The 13,764-nt window shown below is 49.4% G+C and overlaps 1 protein-coding gene across 16 annotated transcripts in view; it reads right to left on the bottom strand.

Annotated features, from left to right (window-relative positions):
- CHD9 (chromodomain helicase DNA binding protein 9) overlaps nucleotides 1-13,764 on the bottom strand; it is a 220,620-nt gene that overhangs the window by 186,649 nt on the left and 20,207 nt on the right. Inside the window, exons 2-3 of one of the 16 annotated variants that reach the window (XM_060398313.1) lie at nucleotides 11,931-12,039; nucleotides 11,189-11,256 (exon numbers count right to left, since the gene is read on the bottom strand). The exons of 14 other annotated variants lie outside the window; for them this stretch is intronic. The gene's annotated coding sequence lies outside the window, so the exon portion shown is untranslated. The remainder of the gene's footprint in view (nucleotides 1-11,188; nucleotides 11,257-11,930; nucleotides 12,040-13,764) is intronic. One more of the 16 variants, XM_060398311.1, reaches the window with a different exon arrangement.

Genomic DNA, 13,764 nt, shown 5'->3' with positions numbered 1-13,764 from the left:
GGGTGCTCAGGGCCGGTGCACTGGGACAACCCAGAGGGATGGGATGGGGAGGGAGGTGGGAAGGGGGTTCAGGATGGGGGACACACGTACACCCGTGACTGAGTCATGTCAATGTATGGCAAAAACAGCTACAATATTGTAAAGTAATTAGCCTCCAATTAAAATAAATAAATTAATTTACACACACACAAAAAGAATCTGCTTTGCAAAGCAGAAGCCTCGGGTTCAATTCCTGGCTGGGGAACTAGGAGTTCATACACCTCGGGGCAACTAAGCCAACAAGCTGCAACCACTGAGCTCATGCACTCTAAAGCCTGTGCTCCACAGCATGAGAAGCCCAAGCGTCACAACTACAGAAAGCCTGTATGCCACAGCGAAGACCCAATGCAGCCAGGAAAAAAAAAAAAAAAAAAGGATTCAGAATGGATGAGGGAGGTCAAGAGATGGGAAGGGCAGAAACACATAGTGATACTCTGCAGGGCCCTGTGGGACTCCTGGGCATAGGGCCTTTCTGTGTCCCCCTTTTCTTTGATTATAGGAAACAGGCTTTACTCAGCCTCCATGACGTTCGCTGAGTTTCAGTGGGCAAGCAGTTGTTAATTAGAGAAGGGAGAAGATGGGAGACCAGGGAGAAACACTCAAGAGAACCCTTGGGGCAAGGTCCTATTTCCCCACCAAGGGATACACACAACAATATCTCTGAGCTAATTCGCGGGTACTGAAACCCCCTCCAGGTGGGAGAAGTTAACGATTAATGATGATATGCTGCCCACAAGCATGTAGACCCCAGACCAGTTGGACTCGAAGGCTGATATGCCGATTCCTACTTACCTCAACACCAACCCATCAGAAGAATGTCCACGAGCTGACCACACCCGCTTAGAACAATTAATATAAAACTTCTCACTATCTTCCCCAAGTGAGGATATAGTTTTGAGGACATTAGCCCGCTGTGTCCCCCTTTGCCTGACAAACCGATAAAGCTACCCTTTCCTTCTTCACCCCAAACCCTGTCTCCGAGATTCAATTTGGCACCAGTGCAGAGAGGCTGAGCTTTCTGCATCAAAAGGAAGAAGTAGGTGGTGGGGATCACAGGTGTCTGCGTGCATGTGTGCCGTGTCACTTCAGTTCTGTCCTATTCCTTGCGACCCCGTGGACTATAGCCTGCCAGGCTCCTCTGTCCGTGGGATTCTCCAGGCAAGAGTACTGGAGTGGGTTGCCATGCCCTTCTCCAGGGGATCTTCCCAAGCCAGGGATCGAATTTGCGACTCTTATGTCTCCTGCATTGGCAGGCGAGCCCCATCATAGATGTTTACCATATTATAAATAAATAAGTGATCATAGATAAATAATAAATAATTAGATGCATGCTGTGCAAGGTCCAAATGAAGATGAAAGCATATCATGAATCAAAGATTATGAATGATTCTGTATACTTGAGTCAATAAAAGAGAAAATGCAACTCTACTCTTCGGATGGGTATGACGCACACCTTGGAAAGGTGTGGGCTTGTCCAGATAGAGTGAATAAAGGGCCCTAAAGAAGGACAGGGCTGTGTGAATTTCCATGAGGATTAGGCAGCGCTGACCTTGAGGGTGCGGGACCCTTCACCAGTCGTGCTGCTGTGTAGATTCAGATTTTTCACCCGTGGTCAGAGGGCCAGGGTGAGTGGTCACTGTGATGGGGTCAGGCAAATGCCCTGGGCAGAGCCCTGTTTGAGTCCTGGACATCTTCGAGAGGTGGTTGGCCTGCAGTGCCCTTTCCATGGAGTTTTTGCCAGCCCTGCCCTGTACAGACTTTCAGTTTCTGTGTGTCTTCTCAAACAGGACCAGTCCTGCCTGGCCTGGCCTTGACTTGGGGGATGATCCTGGCTGTGTGTGGAGAACCCCGTTCTAGCTGGGGGTTCTCACACCTCCCCAAGGAGGCGCAGTTTGGTCACTGAGCCCACAGTCCCAGCCCTTCTCTCTCCTGCGCTGGGGGGAGTCCAGGGAAAGATGCTCTTAGACAGCTGAGCTGCCTGTTGTCATAGCCAGGCCCACAGGCTGCAGGCTGAAGCAAGTGCTTTTTCATTAATGAAATCATCTCAAAGCCCTGGAACTGACACCTAGACAGAGAATACGTTTGCATGTTAGGCACAGTTGACTTGCCTTCATGGACAGAACTAACTGGGACTCTTTGAAAGGCACATGGAAGGCTATCTTCTCTCTCTCTTTTGTTCTACTGTTGGAGGGGTCAGGGCTTTCAGGCCCTTGTTGTTCAGTTGCTAAGTCGTATCTGACTTGTTGTGACCCCATGGACGGCAGTACACCAGGCTTCCCTGTCCTTCACCATCTCGTAGAGTTTGCTCAAACTCATCTCCGTTGAGTTGATGATGCCATCCAACATCTTAACTTCTGTTGCCCTGTCCTCAATCTTTTCCATCATCAGGGTCTTTTCCATGAGTCGGCTTTTCACATCAGGTGGCTGAAGTATTGGAGCTTCAGCTTCAGCGTCCGTCCTTCCAATGACTACTCAAGGTTGACTTCCTTTTAGGATTGACTGGTTTGATCTCTTTTCTGTCAAAGGGACTCTCAAAAGTCTTCTCCAGCACCACAGTTCAAAAGCATCAATTTTTAGGTGCTCAGCCTTCTTTATGGTCCAACTCTCACATCTGTACATGACTACTGGAAAAAGACACAGCTTGGCTCTGGGAGCTGCTTACAAGCCGCTCACCCATCCCCATGCCCAGGAACAATCACTGATATCTCAAGAGACTGGAATCAGAAAGACTCCAGACCAGGTTGTGGGGGGGAGGTGCAGTTTCTAATTGTCACATTAGCTTAATTCTCTAAACCCAAATAACAGAGATAATCATACGGCCTCTGCTTGACTAAAAGGCATCAGTGAGAACATGACATAGCTGAGAACAAAGTACTTATCAAACAGAAAGATCTGATACATTTGTGTCAGAACACACGTCTGTGTGGGAAACAAATTTGACCCTTTCTTTGCTGGATTCCTAAGATCAAGGACAGTGCCTGGCACATAGTAGGTGCTCAACAAAAATACTTCTGGAATGAATGAACTGGAGTATTATGGATTAGAGTCAAACTAACGATGATGAGGATAATTCTTTATATGACATGACAATTAATCGCATCTTGACTACGTGCCAGGCAAAATGCCAAAAGCTTTTCCACTTAAGCTTCACAACAACCCACTGAAGGAGGTGCTAGTATTATTCCTATCTTGCAGGTGAGTTAATGCGACACAGGGAAGTTAGTGATTTTTCCAAGGCCACACCCTGGTGGAATAGGTTGTTACCCAAGAAATTTAATTTAGGGGGTTGGGAGCGGCTCAAGCCCTGAAAGTGGAATCCAGATGGCCTTGGTATCTGAGAGGTCACTGTGATGATTACTGGATTTCAACACCTTTTTCATGCTTCAAGATTCCAAATAAAAGTGCAGATGCCTCTGGAAAACAGTTCAACGTAATGTCTAATCAGGGAGTAATCTGGTTTATCTGTTTGCTTCCTAAGTGCGGATGGTAGCGTTCTCTCGTAGGCATGGGATTCTAGGGAGATGCCTCAGTGAGTGGGGATTACACATGGCGGACTGGAGGGCTGCTAGGAAGGGGGCTGAGGAAGGGTCCAAGACGCACATTGACTGTTCTGTTGAGAACTGGGCTTGGGACTTCAGGAGGGCAAAAGGGGATTTGGGTCCCTAAATCGCTTTTATGGGGCACCTTTACAGAGCAGCTGGAACACACTGGAAGAAGGTTGTCTCAGAGAGAAGTAGCACTGTTGGGCAATGGTCATAGGAGCCTCACTTTTCTGCTTAAATTTTTATCAGAAGAATATATTCACGTACTACTTGTGTGGTTAAAAATCTACTGAGAGAAATGAAAAACGAAGTGAAGCAGGGGTGGGGGAAGGTTGAGAAAAGGTCGTGGGTTGGATTCTCCAAAGGAACGCAGCTTCCAAGCCTGCACAGCCTGAGCCAGGCTGCAGTTCTCCAGGGCTTGGCTGATTTACTGGAGATGAACGGCAGCCCCCGGCCTTCTCAGGGCACGGCGGCCAATGAGCCTGATCCGCAGCTGGGGGGGAAGTATTTGCCTTTGCAGTTGGCAGCATCTCCGTGCCTCTGAGCCTTCCTCATGAGAGACTCATTATGCAGCTTGGTCACATGCCCTATGCATTTTAATGAATGAGTCAGGGGACAGACTCAATTTGAAAGAGGAATCGCAGCTCTCTCGGCTGGGTGAAGGGCTCTCAAGGGGTACTCTCACAGCTTTGGAGGACAAGGAAAGGAAAGACGGAAGCTATTTTCATTTAGCAAAACGAAGGTCAGAAGGAAGGAAAGAAGGAAGGAGGGAGGGTAGGAAGGAGAGAGGAAGGAAGCAATGAAGGGAAGGGGAAGGGAGCAAGGAAGGAGGGGAGGAAGCAAGGGAGAAGAGAAAAAAAGCAGAAAGACTGGAACAGTCCAGAGTTCAGAAAACAACCCAGGAGCAGATGCAGCCACCAGATACTCCCTAGCCCTAGCTCCTTTACCCTCCACTTATTTACTCAGAACACTTAGTGTGCTTAAGTGCCAGCTACCATGCTAGGTGGGGGAGTTAAAAGATAAATGAGATAGAGTCCTTTCCCAAAAGGTCTCTGCAATAAAAAAAACACACACACACACACACACACACCCAGTTTAATCAAGTCAGAGCAACTACCCAGGGGTCTCGGTTGGGAGGTGGGATGGGCCAAATAGGTGATGTTCCTTCCCTTCCTGGGGAGGAAGATGCCCTCCTGGTGGTCAAGGGCTACCATCTCTCCAGCACGCCCCACTTGCCAGACGTGGGGTGAGCGTTCCACAGTGAGCATCTCGCTGAATCCTGGCAATGAGCCCATGAGGCAGATCCTGTTGCTGCCACATTTTTTCATGAATAGAAAACCTAAGTGCAGAGAGAGCAGCCTGCCCAAGGTCACCCAGGGATTTGAACTCGGGTCTGTCTGACTCCAGAGCCCTTGGCAGCTCGGGTCTCTGCTGTCGGCCAACTGCTGCATGGGGAAGGCTGGGGAAGGCCTTTCCCTTCCCAGGCTTCCTTCCAAGAACACTCTGAACCCCCAGGAGGAAGAGGTTGGGGTGAGTCCAGATGCAGTCCGCGCCAGGCAGCCTGGGAGCGGATCTGAAACCTCCCCGCGCGAGGCTCTGAGACCTGCAGCCCAAGGGCAGCGGGGAGAGGAAGGAAGCGCAGCCCCGCGGTGGTCAGTAGGGGCGGCTTGCCCGTTCCCAGCCTCCACACCGCAAAACACAGGGCAGCAGATGCTCGGCAAATGGGTGTGTGGGAGGGAGCCATCCCCTCAGATGGCGGGCGGGCAGGCAGTGTCACGGAATTACTCAACAAAGCCACCTCAGCTTTGAACTTTGAGCCAGGCTCTGCTGGAACAGGGCCTGGGGGTGGTGGGGTGGGGTGGGGGGAGGAGGAGGGCTCCCACCACTGCGGAGAGGATGTCTGCCACCCCACCCCACTCCCCCTACCCCCCAAGTGGGGAGAACACAGCCTGGGAAGAAGCCAAGAACTGAGAAGCCGCTGCACACCCACAGTCTCATGAATTTTTACAGCTGGAGAGAAAGAGCCCGTATACAAACACAGCGGGACTCAGGGGCCCTGGGCTTCAGTGCTGGAGAGAAAATCAAGGCCACCTGCCATGAACCTGGACTCTGCACAGAGACGGGCAGCTTTTACTGAGTGATTACTACATGCCGGGCTATCACACACAGTACCCACCCCGGCCAGTCCTTACCGCCTCCTTTGCGAGGGAGGTACTGTCATCACCCATTGTGCCCAGAAGAGACGGATGCCCAGAGAGGTGAATAACTTGCCACGGTCACATGTTTTCTCCACTTCTGGTTTCCATGAGGAGGGATTTTCCCTAAGTAAGCTTTGGATCTTGACTCTCACTGCCCTTGCCCACGGAATGGCATCTGACTGGGAAGCTCAGGAAGGCCAATCCGCCACGTTCCGCTCCATTCCCTCTGCCTTCCAGGTTGTTAGGGAGCCAGTTTTCGTCCTTCCACTGAGTGACATCGCCCATGCTCGCTTTCGTGATAATTAAGGTGGTACCTTGGCGCTCTGCCATTCCTTTGTCTTTTTATTCAGTGTGTTAAGACCTTGGAGGCAGCAGAGGGGTGCTGTGTTTTGGGAGGCTCTTTGGAGAGCCCAGGACTTCCCTTGTGGCTCTGATGGTAAAGAACCTGCCTGCAATGCAAGTTCAGTCCCTGGGTCGGGAAGCTCCCCTGGAGAAGGGAATGGCAACCCGTTCCAGTATTCTTGCCTGGAGGGTTCCATGGACAGAGGAGGCTGGCGGGCTACACTCCATGGGGTCACAAAGAGTCGGACACGACTGAGTGACTAACGCTTGGAGAGCCCAACAACACTTAAGAGGATCCCGAGGACTTCTGGCCAAACCACCCCCATTTGACCGGGGATTCTTCTCTCCCTCCACTTCTTGGCAAAGGACACTCTTGGCTCTGGGACCAGTTTCCCTTGGGAGAAGTCAGCCCGGCAACAAACACAGTCTTAGCCCTCCCCTACCCCTCATTTTTTTTTTTTTTTTGTTTCATTTTTTTTTTTCTGGGATGAGGAAAACTAAGTCCTGTACTCAGTTTATCGTGGTAAAGGGAGTGGGTTATGAGAGGGTGTTCCTGGGGTGGCAGAGGCTTGGCCCATGTACCAGCTTTCTCTGCTGCCATCTGCCAGGGCATCAGTGATGGGTACTTGACCCACCCAGACTGCTGCCAGTCTACACTGCTTACTTTGGAATGAACCTGGGCAGCTGATCCAAACTCCCTGTCAGGTCCTGATTAACCCATACACGGTACATCCCAGTTTCCAGTTCTAGCGGGTCTGCCGGGGAATTCAGAGCCAGTTATGGTGGCAAGGTGGTAAAGAATCTGGCTGCAATGCAGGAGACCGGGGTTCGATCCCTGGGTCGGGAAGATCCCCTGGAGGAGGGCATGGCAACCCATTCCAGTATTCTGGCCTGGAAAATTCCATGGGTAGAGGAGCCTGGCAGGCTGCAGTCTACAGAGTCACAAAGAGTCAGACAGGACTGAGCACACGCTCTCGTGTTAAGTGGGCGGTGGGCCACCACACCCTTATGATCTTGCCGGGTGACTGCGGCCAAAGTCTCCCTGCTCTGTGTTCTGATATCCTCATCTGTAAAAGTGGATAGTACCTGTCCTCCTGTCTCCTAGGACTGCAGCAAGATCAAAGAGGTAGCACATATTTGAAAAACCCCCACTTCCCTGGTGGCTCAGATATTTGAAAAAGAATAAAAATAATCCATGAGATAGAAGGGAATTTTTAAAAATCATATTCATGAGCTTTGATAATGTGCCCAAAGATTTACAAAGCATCTAAAGTGAATACCTTCAATACTGTCACCAGTGCTTAGCCACATTCGTTCTGGTAACCTTGCCCACCTCCCTCTGCAGTTTGCTTCTAATCATCACCTACACACACATCCCTCCTCCCCGGCCCCCCGGTCATACAGATCCAAGGACTCTGCCTACGCAAACGAGTGCATCTCGTTTCCCTGAATCACGTGACTGTGTCACAGATAGTCATGTGACCCAATCAGGATCAGTGAGACTTTTCCTAGGACTTTTGAGGAAGAGATTCTCTCTGAAGATCTGGAAAGGATACAGGGGCGAAAACAGATGCTGTCATCTTCTTTACAACTTTAACCCAGAACTCAAGTTGAAACATAAAAGATGGAGCCAAGAAGCAGAGAGAAATCAAGTCCTGATTTTGAGATTAGAACCCCAAACCCAGCCAAGGCCACCGATGATAATGTGATTTATAATAAGAAATAGTTGGTCTTTTTCTATAGTTGCTGGCATGGAGGTCCTAAAACTCTTGGAATCTCCTAAGTGAACAGAACTATAAGGTGTCCTTTGTTATGTTAATAATGTGGCTTTGGCCACCTCATGTGAAGAGTTGACTCATTGGAAAAGACTCTGATGCTGGGAGGGAGTGGGGGCAGGAGGAGAAGGGGACGACAGAGGATGAGATGGCTGGATGGCATCACAGACTCGATGGACGTGAGTCTGAGTGAACTGCGGGAGATGGTGATGGACAGGGAGGCCTGGCGTGCTGCGATTCCTGGGGTCGCAAAGAGTCGGACACGACTGAGCAACTGAACTGAACTGAAGGATGGGGGCTGGTTACCAAGAGAACCAAACAAGTGATCAGAAGATTGGAACTTTCAGTCTCACCCTAGCGGACTTCCTTGGAGGGGAGAGGGTTGGAGACAGAATTCATTTCCCTGTGGGCAATGAATTAATCCATCAGGCCTATGTGGTGAGGCTTCCAAAAAACCCCAGAAGGACTCCATTCAGAGAGCTTTTTGGTTGAACACGTGAACTGGGAAGAGTGGTGAGCTGGAGATGGTATGGAAGCTCTCCACCCTTTCCCTTCACCTTCCACACGCATTTCTTCCATTTAGCTGTTCCTGAGTTACATCCTTTTATAATAAACTGGTAATCCACTAAGTTTTTCTGAGTTCTGTGAGCTGCTCTAGCAAATTAAAAACACTAGAGGAAGAGGGCCAGGGAATCTCTGATTTATAGCTGATTGGTCAGAAGCAGAGGCTGGACTTGTCATTGGTGTCTGACATGCGGTGGGCTTCGAGTGAAGGACAGTCATGTAACCTGCGGAATCTGGTACTATCTCCAAGTAGATGGTGTCAGAACTGAATTGAATTGTGGGATACTCAGCTGGCATCTCAAAGAATTTCTTGTTGTTGTGGGGACTGACCCCAAAATCATACAATGGAAACCCCTGGACTTCTCAACTTAAGATAAGCCCCTAAGTTCCTTTTTTGCCCAAAAGTGTCTTGGGTTGGATTTTCTGTCCCCAGTTACCAAGAGAATCCTAATGGATATGGCATTATCTCATTTAATCTATTCACCAACTGTGAGCTAAGTACTGGAACCTCTACAGATGAGAGAGAGAAACAGGCACAAAGAAGCGATGTAAGTGGTAGAGGCAGATTTGAATCGTCTCCTGGTCTCCGGAGCCTGCATTCTATCCACTCTCCAGGGGTTGGGAATACATCCAAGACTCACAATCAGCTCCATCACAGATTCTAGCCAGGCAATGCAGAAGACCTAGGTTTGATCCCTGAGTCGGGAAGATCCCCTGGAGAAGGAAATGGCAACCCACTCCAGTATTCTTGCCTGGAGAATCTCATGGACAGAAGAGCCTGGTGGCCCATAGTCCATGGGGTCCCAAAGAGTCAGACACGACTGTGCAAGAGCATCTGCTGGCAGAGGAGAGCCCTGATTCTCCTTCAGCCAGCGGCTGAGGGAGGACCTAATTCACTTGGTGCTCTCTGCCCCCCATGTGCCCTCTTCTTGGAAGAGAAGCACCAATAGAGAGGAGCTTAGTCAGCTTCTGCAGGGTTTAAGCTTGGATGTCAAAGGCCTGGCGGGCTTGAAATGGCCCAATATCATCTCCTTCCAAGGACTGATGCTTCAGTGTCTGTGTTTTTGACTTCTATTCTCTCTCTCTCTCTCTTTTTTTTTTTTTTTGCCACACCACACGACATATGGGATCTCAGATCCCCAACCAGTGATGGAGGGGAAAGGGTGGAGAGTTTCCATGCCCTCTCCAGCTCACCCTCTCCCCAGTTCACGTGTTCAACCAGGATGCTCTCTGCAGAGAGTCCTTTTGAGGTTTTAAGGAGGCCTCACCACACAGGCCTGATGGATTAAGTCATAGCCCATAGTGGATTGAACTCTTTCTCCAGCCCTCTCCCCTACCCCCAACTGTGGAAGCATGGAGTCCTAAACACTGGACCGCCAGGGAATCCCCTAGAGTTCTACTCCTTTCTCTGCAGACCCCTGAGTCCGGTAAAATCCAGGGCTTACAACCTGAGCTGACAGTTTCATAGGAATAATGGCTTGGAGAGGGGTTTAGGGTACTAGTATATGGTGGGGCTGGAAGAGGAAAAGGGTGCAACAAGGGATATCTGAGAACTGGGTACATTTCAGTTGGTTGAGGGAGCAAGTCCGCCATGTCATTTTGATAATGGGATCAAATAAGCTATCTGAGATATGTTACAAAATACAGGGGGATGGGGAAAGGAGGTGGAACTATAGATGAAATAAGATTGAGCATTAGTTGGTCTTTGTGGAAGCAAGGTTACCAGTGTGTGAGGGTTTATTCTGTCTACATGAGCATATGTTTGAAATTTTTTCCATAGTGATATTTTAAAGTATAATGAATAATTTAAAAAAATATGTTTTATGCTTTTATTCTTTGCAGAGCCCTTGATGCATATCTTGTGTGCCCCTCACAAATGATTTTTTCCCTCATTTTAAAGATGGTAAAACTGAGACTCAGAGAGGCTAAGTCACTTACACAAGGTAGAATCGAACCCAGGCTTTCCAACTCTTGTATTCCAAGGTTAGTCTGGGGTGGAGGGCAGCAGAGGCACGTTGGCAGGCCCTGCTTGACAGGGACTGACATGCAAGGATGGGGACAAGATGAGCCACTCCTGTCCACATCTGTCTTGCCCGGAGGCGGCCCAGCCTGTGTGTAGCTGGTGTGGCACAGACGGTGGCAGGGCCTCAGGGTTAAGAGTGCCGAGGGGGGAAGCTCCCAGCCACAGATTTCACGTGTTCCTCGGTAGTTAAGAAAACACTGGGTCTGGCACAGCAGGCTCTGGCTCCAGCCCCTTTCATGGGCATCCTGCGGACTGTTGCCTGAACATCTGGGTCTGATAAAGCCCACGTGGGGTTCCCCGCCACCTCTGCCATAACCGTTTCCGCACATACCCTTGAAGCTCTGTGAGTGTGGCTGGTCTTTTCTTTTCTTTCCTCCCAAACATATGGATTCCCAGCTCCGATTTCAAACTAAACGACTCCTCTGCTATAAACTCCCCCAAAGCTCTCAATTTCCTTTTTCCATTGCTCATTCTTTCCTAAAGTGCATGAAAAAGCCTCTCTTAGCTCTGTTCCAATTTCCTTGTTTATGAAAGAAAGGCAAGGAGAACAGCGATTTCAGTGATCAAACTTAAGCAAGGCCTGATTCCTTCCTTAGGAGAATGCACCTCTATGACCCGGCAGATCCTGACTTCCCAGGTATAAGAACAAATCACAGGAAAGCCCTCACTGCCCTCCGACGCCCCCACGTCCCCGCAAATGCTCACCCTGCAGGAGGTCTGATACACTGCAGTCTGCTTCCTTTATCTGGCTGAAACATCCACTTTGAAAGTCACTAATGGAATAGAAAGAAGGAAAGTCATGGGCGTGATTCCCGGAAAGTTATTGCTGAAGTGGGAGTGTATTATCTGGGAAGGGAAGAACAGGTCCTTGCCTGCTCCTTAGCCTGTGGCCTGGTATTTCTTCATGATGATGGCAACGTTCGACTTACAGGCAGAAAGAACCCAGTCTTGGGCACTGAAATACTGGACACGTCAACATCAACAGGGTGAGGGAGGAGGAAAAGGGGCTCCTGAAACATCTGGGGGACAGAAGATCCCCATCCAGGGAGAGACCTGCAGGTGCCTTCAGGTGCCCAGCAGGTACCATTAGTGATGAAAGGTAGTGGACACTGGTTTCATCCTGGAGGAGTGGTGGTGGTGGTTTAGTTGCTCAGTCACGTCTGACTCTTTTGTGACCCCATTGACTGCAGCCTCTCAGGCTTCTGTGTCCATGGGATTTCCTAAGCAAGAGTACTAGAGTGGGTTGCCATTTCCTTCTCCAGGAGCTCTTCCCAACCCAGGGATCAAACCCTGGTCTCCTGTATTGCAGGCAAGCTCCTACGCTGCAGGTGGATTCTTTAGCAACTGAGCCACCAGGGAAACCACCTTCAGCCTGGCAGTAGCCCAGGCAGTAGCAGTGCGGTCTGGAAACAGCACGTCCTCTCAGGAAGGCACAGCAGCTGCTCACCTCTGGCTGGTTATTCCTGTGGGAGAACGTGAGCCTGGTGTTGCCAGATCTTGCATTTTTCCGTAGATGTGGAGATCTGGATTTTATATGAAGTCTTCCAATCTGGGAACTGATTTCAGAAGAAAAATATTGCAAAGGCTGACATTATGAGCTCAGTAAGATCTGTCCGGTGGTTAGCCCCAATTTGCAGCCCCAACCTAGGGGCTCTACACGTGGTCAACACGCCACTGGGAGAAGCAGCCAGGAGGTCAGATGCAGCCACGGGGCAGAGGGCCCCGCCTGGCCCAGGAAGGAGGTGGCTCTGCCTGCTGATCCCTGGCTCATAAAACACTTGGAGCCTTCTGTCATGTTATCACACTGGATCAGCTGCCAGTTGGGTCCTTACCAATCACCCTCCCATCCCCTTTGGAAATTCTGCTCCCCAAGGAAGTTGACGCGGCCAGCTCAGAACTCTTTCTTTGGGAGAGGCAAGTCGACACTTCAGCATCTAGCCACATTTGAAATAACCCTCAAGACAACTTAAAATTCACCTGCCTGTGGAAGAGCAAGTGATACCTTCTTGTCTCTCAGGCTCAACAAAACCATGACCAGTATACGCCTATTTAAGGAGCTCTTTTCTTCCCCCTAGAAAAGTCACACCGTGGCAGCCTGGATGGCGGGGAGGAGTTTTGGGGGGAGAATGAATACATGTATGAGTATGACTGAGTCCCTTTGCTGTCCACCGGAAACTGTCACAACGTCGCTAATCAGCTGTACACCAATATAAAATAAAAAGGTGTTTTAAAAGTCACGTGGTGCTTTGAGGCCAACTTCTGTTCCTCTCTGCGAGATAGAAAAGAGGCACAGAGTTGGGAGCTATTTGCCCAAAGACACATTTGCGAGGACTCTGAGTAGCTGGCAGAACCATGCACTAAGCTTTTTTTTTCTTTTTTTTCTTTTTTTTTTTAAGTTCAGGTGTCTTCCTGATTTGTACATAATAAAGGTAAGTAGAATGTCCTCACAATGGGATGGTGCAGTAATCTAGAGGGCAGAGAGAGATGAGAAAAGATTTTAGGCATGGGAATTCTCAGAGGTCCAGTGGTTCGTACTCCTTGCTTTCACTGCAGGAGGCTTGGGTTCGATCCCTGGTGGGGGAACCTGGATCCAGCAAGTCACAAAGGCGTGATCATGGAATCTCTTTCCCTGGCATTACCTTTACTCTGCCAGTTAGGTTTGCAATTCCCTGTATACATGGGATGAGAAAGCTCCATGGGAGGAGTTGACAAGAGCAGAGTTTCAGACCAAGGGAAAGTACATTGCACAAGCAATTGCCTGCAGCAGGGTGTGTGCATGAATCTCAGGGGGTGTGTGTGTATGTGTGCATGTGTGTGGATTTGCACGCTTCATTTGTATGCAAGCCATTCTGGTAGGAGGAGAAAGGAGAAGTGTTGTTTCTATACTTCAGTAAATATAATACCCTCCTAAGAGAACCTTCTTGACTCCTGTCTCTCTCATCTCACCAACACACTTTTGCTATTCATCTAATCAGTATATATTTATTGAGCACCTTCTTGGCATATGGCATTGTGATATGCACTGAGATTACATTGATGAACAAGAAAAACAGTCTTCATCTGCAGGGGGTCCACAGTTTATGAAGGAGGCAGACAAGTGAATGCGAAGATGCCATTCTCAGATAGGGGACGTGGATAAGGAAAAGGCCACGGAGGAGAAGGCGTGACCTGATAGGCTTGGGGGCGGGGTGTGGGAAACCATATTCTGAGAGAACTGAGGCCTAAGCTGAGATCTGAAGGATGAGTTAGAATGAGCCAAGCAATAGGGAAGGGGAGCATTT

The sequence above is a fragment of the Ovis aries genome, chromosome 14, assembly GCF_016772045.2.
Source record: "Ovis aries strain OAR_USU_Benz2616 breed Rambouillet chromosome 14, ARS-UI_Ramb_v3.0, whole genome shotgun sequence".
Lineage (NCBI taxonomy): Eukaryota > Metazoa > Chordata > Mammalia > Artiodactyla > Bovidae > Ovis > Ovis aries.
Note: the sequence above shows the minus strand (reverse complement) of the source record. Positions and strands in the feature narration are given on the sequence as shown.